The following is a 9,961-nucleotide window of genomic DNA, read 5'->3' on the forward strand; positions in this document are numbered from 1 at the left end:
CTAAGTAGATTGATAACTCTTGGAATATCAGCATGGTTGGCTAATCTACTTACAGACGCAGAGATGCACTGAAAGCAGTTGTTTTGGACATGATGCTGAGAACACAATTGTGTTTAGCAAACATTACTTCTGGGGCGGATGATCACACTAAAACAGTAAAAAACACTATTGTGAAATACAGTAATCTGGGACACTATGTAATGTGGGACTCCTGAACTACACAAGCTCTATTTATATGTTAAAATAATGGTATTCTAGCTGATTCATCTTGTATAGAAGGTCTGTTTGTTTTGTGGAGTGAAAATCACTGTAAAATGCCAAAGTTTGGAGGATAAAGGAATTTCCCCGATTGCTATAATTCAATCTAAAAATAGTCATATATTGTCTGAGGAATATTATTTCCTAATAGTTTTTCTGACACTAAATAGGTCCAGTAACTATGGGAAAACAATTGAAATGTGAATTCTGTACTGCATTAGGGGGGAAAAAGAGTCTTAAAATGTGTCAAATCATTAATTTTCTTACAGTATTGGTCTTAAAATACAAGCTCATCCTTACTGCTAGTCAAATATAGCTCATTTCTTGCAAACAAATGAAACATATCATTTTTTGTGCTTCCTGTGCATGAATATAATTATATTATTGTAAACACTTCTACTATTTAGAAAAACTTCCAATGAAGAAATGCAATTACTGCAGTTCCATTGTGGTACAGAATTGCCATATGGTAACACGGTTCTTTTTCCTGCTGGTACAGAGTGTCCATATGACAATGTCCATATTTTCTCAATGTTCTGTAAAAATATATTTGAAAAGAGTAGCCTACATCTATGAACAACATCTATTCAGCTTATTTAAAGATGCAGCAAAACATCCAGATGTAGAATAAATGTATACAATAGCACCATTTGAAGAACACTGCAGCATGTGTCTTGCTCAATAAAAGAATCCTTGTAAGAAAATGTCATGTGGCTTGAAAACAGCACAATATTTACTTTAAAATAGTTCATCCAATGGTTTGAAGTCATATTGAAAAAATCTTTATGATGAAATTAAACAAACACTGCTTTTCACTTAAAAAGATGTTAATTGATTGACTGGAGTTTTGTGGATTACTTATGAATTTTATTTTAATCAGCATTCACTGCAGAGGATCCAGTGCTGAGCAAGTGATGCAATGCAACATTTCTCCAAATCTGTCAAACTCATTTGATGGCCTAAGGGTAAGTCAATTTTAATATTTGGGTGAATTATTCTTTTAATTCCTACAATGAAATTTTTTGAGAATGTTTGTATAAATGAGAATGTGAAAGAAAATGTTAGCAATACTGTATTAGGCAGCTAAACAAGATTTGTAGATGGTTCAGGTCTTCTAAAGCAGCAAAAATGTAAATTAATTAAAGTGTATTATTGCATATAATAAATATTCCAAAATACTTTTTTTTTTTTTCCTTATAAACATTGTGAATATTTTGCTATGCTGAATGTAATTGCACAAATATTGCACAGTCAAGACCTCAAAATTGCAGAAGAGAAATCTCAGCTATAAACTGTAAATGTCATTAGCAAAAATAAATAAATTGATTAATAAAAATACTACTTAACCCCATGACACTTATGTTCTAGTAAAAAGTAATAGTATCACATTGTTGATGAATAAATATCGCACACAAAATCAAAATAATACATTATAGTATGAAGACGCTACACTCTTAGAATCACTTACAACTGTTTTGAACTTTCTGCAGCTTAAACATGCCTGTGAATATGGATATTATTATCTGTTAGGAGACCAGGTCACTTCCAGAAGACCACTTTAAAAGTGGATAGAACGGCTGACATTTATCAAAAGGGCAGGAGCATTTCATACCATTAGGGCCTCTGGCTGTGTCTAGAGAGACTCAGCTAAACCAATCTAGAAACCAAATGTCATAGCAGCGAGCTCAGTCTATTCAACCTGTTTTAAAATCAAAGTGGTGAATGTACTTTGCTTTATATTGATACTGGATTCCAACATCTGAGTGGTGTGGACCTCCCTGTGTTTCTCTGAGGAGAATGTTCTTCCTTTGCCCTGAGGACGTCCTTGCCTGCTCTGTTGGGCCTCAGCAGCTGTAATTCAGGTGATACATGTGCTACCCGTGACCTGCCTTGCTTTCCTCTGTCTGCGCACCATTATTACTTGGAATCTTTAATTGCTCTAGACATTCATTCACCAAGTAAGGGTATCTTGTTCCCCATTAAAGTACTTGCTGTCTCAGTTCTTGTGGATGGATTTAGCCTGGTCTCATTGTTGCATTTTTGGCACTACAAGGGTCAAAGGTCACGCTCAGCAAACATACGTCATCGGCTAAACAACTGTGTATTCTAATTACCTCACATTTTTATAGAACGTCCTATGACTCATGGAGTTGCATTCAGTCCAAAATTTCAGTCCAAATTTGCTCATGTTAATTGTTTGGGGTCGGTAATACTTTTTTGAAGGAAATTAATACTTTTATTCTGCAAGGACTCATTAAATTGATGAAAAGTAAAAGTAAAGACATTTATAATGTCACAAAAATGTTAAGCTGCTCAGCTGTTTTTGATAATGATAATGAATGTTTCTTGAGCGTCAAATTAGCACATTAGAATGATTTATGAAGTATAATGTGATACTGAAACTGAAGTAAAAATTCAGCTTTGCCATCACAGGCCAAAATTACATTTAAAAATAGGAAATAGTTCTTTTAAACTGTAATAATGTTTCATCAAATCAAATAAATACAGCCTTGTTGAGCACAAGATTGCCTTCATGTCCTGTAAGCATGGCACTTAGGTTCAAAGTTCCCTGAGACTAATACTGAAAATAAAGGTTGAATGACACTGGAAGAGCTGTTACGATGTGAGGTATTAAAAACTTTCTATCTTTCATAATAAACTCAAGTGTGAACCTGATCGGCATTCTCAAGGAACCAAATCACCTCTTTATCAGATGAACAAGTTGTAATAAGGATTTATAGCTCTTATGGGAGGTTGTCCATTAAACTCAAACTGGAGAAAAAGGACAGGACATAAAACGATGGCGCCGATTGCTTCTAAGCACCTCTTGCGAGGGGACGAAATACTACCCGCTGCCTTGAGGATATTAAAAATGAAATACAGAGTCATTTGCCACAGAGGGTCAGCCTATACTGATCTGTTTTTGATTAAAAACAAGGAGCTTAGAGGCTTTCCTGTTGGCCTGATAAGGCATCATGTCATAAGTCTGATTTTAACCATGGCCATACGGACAGTAGTAGTGAGCTTCAGCTGTACCTTAATAATCTTCCATCTAAATGTGTGAGAACTCTCTGAACCCTACAGCATCAGGTACTGCTTTTAAGCTTACAGGTTTTGGCTTTGATGGATCTCTCTTACAAACCTCAATTTGGAAAATCTGTGCTCCTTCCCCCCTCTCCCTCTCTCTTTCCAGTTTTGTACTTTTTCAGGCAGACTCAGAGGGTAAGTTATGAACAATCCACTTTGTTTCTTAATACTTCTGTAAGCTTTTGGATGCAATGATATTTTCATAGTCCAAAGACAGAAAAGAACTCTTGACAAAATGCAATGAAGAAAAGCAATAGACTTGGGATATATTACTCTCCAAATATACTACTGTGGATATCAGGAATAACTAAGCTGAAACTGACCTATATTTTAGCACTGTAAATGTTGAATTTTCTGCATGGATGACATCCACAAATGCTTGCGTGGAGGAATCACGCTCCACTTTTATTAGCCTCCGTCTCAGAGTCATGTAGATGAGCCTAAACCAGAGTAGACCATGGCAAATATAGTTTGTTCGTGCTGAGGCTACATGGGACAATTGTTCAAGTACATGAACTAGCTGGGCTATTAAACCTTCTCCAGGTCAATAAACATTTATGATAAGAGCAGTTCCCTTTCAGAAAAACCTTATTTTACAATCCCGGTATGGCTCTGCTTTTCTCAGCTGCATTGTGCTGAACACTTTAATCCATCCAGGAGGGACTTATTCTGGGCTGTGGGGGCCACTCTGTCCCTCTCTTTCTTTTTGCAGAGGTTCAATGGCAGAAAATCCATAGCCTCTCTAAGAGGAGGAATTCCATTAGATAATAGATATGGAATCCATCTCGATTCTCCACCTTATCTTCTCTCGGGGTGAGAAATCAATACAGAAGCTTCAGCTCAACTGCCAACAATAACAATAAATTGATAGGCTTGTGAGAGAAGGAGAGTGAGGAAGAGCATTAATGGACAAAACGTCACACTCTTCATCGGCAATGATGCAAATCAAAATGTTAATTGTGCAAATAGTCTTCTGAAGGAGTGAAGGTGGGAATAAACATGTATATATGTTGGCTTTATATAGAGTTGTTACTTGCAGCCCTATTTTGTGTGTGAAAGGTGTAGATTTTTTTTACTCCTTATGCATCTCCAGGTTACATGTTGTCAATAGGTGTCGACAAGTGACTGTCTTTATGAATGAGTCACTGAATTACTCAACTGACCAACCAATTAGTTAAAAATCCTCTGATTTACTAACAAGGGACTGTCTTATGAGTGAGTCACTGATTTATTCATTCAACCAATTCGCTCAAAAAGGTGCTGCGTCTAAAATCACTCACTCATTCACTAGGGAGAGCCATTCAAGCACACTATAAGAAGACTTGAAGGAAAATAAGTAAGCAAATTCGGACTATTGGGGACAGTCTTTATGAGTGAATCATTGAATCATTCAGGCGATTCGTTCAAATCTACACACAACAACTGTTTGCTGCTCGGAGACGCATGGTGGTAGATCGTTTGGAGAAACTGGAACGAAAGCAAACAAAGTATCTGGCGATGTTGTGCCTACAATGGTAGTTATTCAGTATTTACTTCTTCTGTACTTCTTACTTCTGTATGAAAGTGCAATATCTGCACAGAACTCAACATTTCGAGCAACTGCACTTTTACTCATGTGATATTGATTGTGTGTGTTATATACATAGGTGTGTGCACGAATCTTTGGTTAAGACATGAGTGTGCAGTGGGCGGGCTTTCCAGAGTGCTGTGTGGTTTCCTGTTGGAACAGTAGGACTGCCAGGTGTGCTGTTTGCTTCGGCTGTTGCCTGGTGACACATTCCAAACAGTGTTGACAGCGGTGTGGAGAGCAACCCCTCGTTCAAGTCTTTTTGTGCAAATGAATATTTAATGATATTGCAATGATTAACCTCCCGTTATGAAGTATTTAGACATAGCTCAGACTGTGTAAAGTTTTCTAGAGTCGCACAGTTGCGGCTCCCATCAGAGTATTGATGGGAACTGAATTTAAATTCACAACGATGACTGAGGAATGAGCATTGCATACCACATATGCTTCTATTGACTGTTTGACAAAGACTGTTTATTTATTCTTGTTGTTGCCTAGAGAAGCAAAGAGAGTTAATAATTTACATTCTGGATGTTATTCAACACGCATCTGACACATCTTGCCATATATATATATATATATATATATATACAGTAGTCAACATATGAAGTGGATCAAAACCTTTCACCAAAGTTGTCCTAAAACCAAAATGCGTTCTTGTCTTAGGACCACTTTGATGAACTTTTTTGATCCACTTCAAATGTTGACTACTGTATATATACTGTAGGTGGTCGTGAGAATGTACAAAAAGCAGTTGCTTTAAATTATTTCCTGCATGACACATAAGTTTGCTTACATTAATTGTACCGTATATACAACATAATGTACCGTAATTGTGTCCTACACAGAAGTGCAAAAGTGCTTAAATGATGAAAGCAAACATATTTTCTTAGCTTGTAATGCTGGTAAGCACCTTAACGATGCCATTTATCCATTCAGAATTAGCTTACTGCATTTATTGCAATAAACATGTATTGCTAATATTTCATTATAGACTAGTAACTGTTTTACCAGCATCCAATCCATCCATTTTTAAAGGTTTCTTTAAAGTGCAAAATAGACTTATGTTTCACAGTCTTCTGCTTACATCTTGCAATGGTTGTTAGTGAAGTGAATACTATGCACATTTTTGTGCTTCCGTCAGCCAGTCAGCATCATAATGACATACAGTGCCCTCCATAAGTTTTGGAACAGTAAAGACAAAATTGCTCTGTTGGCTGTGGAGTCAAGACATTTGCAAATATTATTAAAAGATGAATATGAGACAAAACTACAGAATGTCACATTTTATTATTAGCCATTTCAACACATATATGTTTTACCAAATAAAAAGAACAGCACTTTTAGAGTTCATCCCACTCATTGATGTGAGCATAAGTATTGGGACAGTTGAACATAAGGCAGATATAAAATATTAAAAGCTATTATTTAGTTGCAGATCCCTTGCGCAAAATCACAGCAGTGAGTCTGTGACCCATAGTCATCACCATGCAGCCAATTCCAATCGTTGCTTGTTTTGGGGAGTTTCTGCCTTTACTCTCCTCTCCAGCTGGTGAAATTCATGTTCAAATTCATGTTTAAATCTGGAGATTGACTTGGGAAATCTAAGACTTTCTATTTCTTTGCACTTATAAATTCCTCGACTGAACTGGCAGGGTGTTTTGGGTCATTGTCCTGATGCAATATGAAGCACTTCCCAATGAATCTGGTGGCATTTTCTTGAATATTGGTAGGCAAGATTGTTTTATACCCTTCCAAATTCATTCTGCTACTGTAATCATACATTAAGTCATCAGTAAAGTTGAGAGGGCCTGTTCCAGAGACAGCCATGCATGCCCATGCCATGACACCACCTCCACCATGCTTTACAGATGAGGCTGTATGCTTGGGATCATTTGCAGTTCCCTTTTTTTTCTCCACATTTTTGCTTTCTCATCACTTAGATAAAGGTTCATCTTTGTTTCATCGGTCCATAAACACAGTTCCAAAACTCTTCTGGCTCACCTTTGTGCTTTTTTGCAAACTCTAATCTTGTCTTTCTATTTTTGGTGCTGGTCAGAGGTTTGCATCTTGCTGTGTAGCATCTGTAATTCTGTGTCAGAGTCTCCTGAAGACAGTAAATTATCAGAGCATCACCCCAGCTTTCTGGAAGTTGTTGGTGATTTTACAGACACGTATTTTAGGATTCATTTTCACAGCTTTTATGATTTGTCTGTCATCAACTACTGTTGTTTTCTCAGCCGATCAGGTCGTTGTTGCTTGCTGGTGGTTTCCAAACTCTTGATTTCTCCATGCCCTTTGTTTTTGCTAGAGCTCTAACTGAATTCCTCTTTTCTTTTAGCATCCAAATTGCTTGCTTTTCTCTCAAAGTCAGCTCCCTCGTCTTCATCCTGGTTTGTGTGTGTCATCATCGAATGCAAGATTCAGAATTAATGCAACAGGACCCAGATGATCACTTAGAAAGACCTGTGAGGCAACTGTTCCAATACTTATGCTCACATCAGATAAAGGGATGAAACTCTAAAAGTGCTGAACTTCTTAGCTGGTAAAACATCTGTGTGTTGAAGCAGCTAATAATAAAATGTGACATTCTGTAGTTTTGTCTCATATTCATCTTTTAATCATATTTGTAAATGTCTTGACTCCACAGCCAACAGAGCAATTTTGTCTTTACTGTTCCAATACTTTTGGAGGGCACTGTATATATAATGCAGCTCCAGAGTGATAACTCACATGTCATCTGTGGCTCAGGTTATTGGCTCAAACACTTCTGTGGTCACATGAGCAAAGATGACAGATTTCCAATCATGTACTTCCACCTCCAGGTCCTGCACCAGCCAAACAGCTACCATTAAGATGAATGGGAATGTTAACAGATAGCTTTCTCCAGGCACATGACCTTCCTTTAAAAACACTGAGCATCAACTGAATATCACAACCATAAATCTATAACAAAAGGCAGTGTTTCTCTTCTAACCTCAACCTGCTTATATTAGCTACTGACACTTAGCCAGCAGATGTCAGTCTTTTCTGTAGTATCAATGGCACAATCCAAATGGCATTGCCCTGGAGGCAGATTTAAAGACTGAAGGGGTGAAACTGTTGGGAGAACATGTAATGGTTAAGAGAAAATGTTAATTAGGATGGACTTAATGAGAATGGCAAGCTCTCAGCACCATTGACTCAGCATTAGATGCAAGCTCTAACTATTAATGATAACATTATTCAATTTAATATGCACTTGAGGCCTAATCATTTCATTTACATGTATGAGCAAACAGTTTAATCAATGTGTAGCCGCCGCATAGAGTGGAATCATGGTGTTTAGCTACAGAAAGAGTCACAGATACTCTATAAAGCAATCAAAAGCCATTTGCTGTGCCATTTGCCCAGTTAACTAGTGCTTTAGGAATAACACTTAAGAGTATGTGATGATATAATGGCTCATCCTAGAAATTTCAGGACAGTCATAACGAATGAATTAGCACCCAGACGTATTCTTCAGGAGAAAATCAAAATGGAACAATGGTACGCTGCTAATATATTTAAACCATGTCATATCTCTTGCGCCTTACACAACTTATCTATTACGGCTTGCGTGGGATCCGTTAGGCAGTTCCCTTTTTCATGTCGAGCCGTGCACGGAGGGAAGACCACCCTCAATGGGAATTGAGTGCAAGTTAATTTCAACCCACACAATGACACAATCTCGAAGACTGCAGAACAGTCTTTTGTGCAGCTCCTCTCCCCCAACCTAGTCAGTGGGAGGCATTAGCATCCCTGTCATCAGTGCCTGAGAGCCATCACTCCTTTGAAGGATTAACTTCATTAGCATGTTTTCATGCCACTCGTCGTCTAATTGCCCAATTGAAGCGCCCACTTGTTGTGCTTGTGAAACATGCCTGGACTCACAAGACCCAGTCCAGGACTTCTGTCTGAAGGTTATTGCTTTTGTTTTATCGTGTTATATTAAGGGTATTTGAACTTGTCTGCAGTTGTTAGGTCTTTCAAAGTATTCAAAAGTCAGGTTTAGTTTGAGTTCTATCTATCAGGGTTGTGTGCCAATCCAATTTGAATTAAAATTCCTGAATTTGAATTGAGAAAGCATTGCAAAAGTTGCATTTTAATTTTAATCTATCGATCTACATATCTTTGCTGAAAGAACACTTTTGCCAACGATGCATTGTTTGAATTACAATGCAGTAAGTTCCTCAACCTGTCGTTCCAATTCAAATTCCTGTTCAAATTCCTGTTGGGGGTGTGACCAAATCAATTCAAATACACACACATGACTTGAAAGGGAGACAATTCTTCAAATGCATATTTTGTATAATCCTACTATTTATTATGATCATGGACATGATGCACCTTTTGAGGGTGCAGCAGTGTCAGTATTGGCTCACTTGTTGTCCTAGGCAAGACATAATACGATGAAAGAAAGAAGCAGCACTTTGTAACAGCTTGGCAATTCTCACAGCTCTCCTACACATTCAATTTATTAAAATATTCATGGCCATTTTATTCAAATGTTTAAGAGAGAATAAAACAGTGAGAGAGATCTATTCCATCAAACATTTTTATCCAGCCCAACAGAGAGAGGTGTCACCCTGTCTCAGTGACCACAGAGAGAGGGAGATGGAAATCCAAAATCAAAGTAGCATGTATACGTAGCCTGCGGCCCTCCTCTCATTTCCCTTATGAATCACAAATACAGACACTGCATGCTTAAACTAAAGCTCTTGCTCTCTGAAGTTCTCTAAATGATGTCATGTACAGGAAGGTATTTTTCAGTCTCAACCTGTCTGCTCATGCCAGTTCTCCAGTAATACGATACACATCTAAAGGCTCTAAGAAAATGCTGGTCATTCTCAGACAAGGGCTTCATTTATTTCCCAAGAAGGAGGCTCATTTTCCCGCAATGCAGTCTGGACGGTTTTACACAGCAATGAAAATCCTGATGCACTCATTTGGTGATCATATGATGTAAGTGGTGCTGTGTTTATGCAACATGCAAAGAACATAATTAAACCCTAACTCCCTTTTATATGT

The sequence above is a fragment of the Barbus barbus genome (assembly GCF_936440315.1).
Source record: "Barbus barbus genome assembly, chromosome: 18".
In the NCBI taxonomy this organism is placed as follows: domain Eukaryota; kingdom Metazoa; phylum Chordata; class Actinopteri; order Cypriniformes; family Cyprinidae; genus Barbus; species Barbus barbus.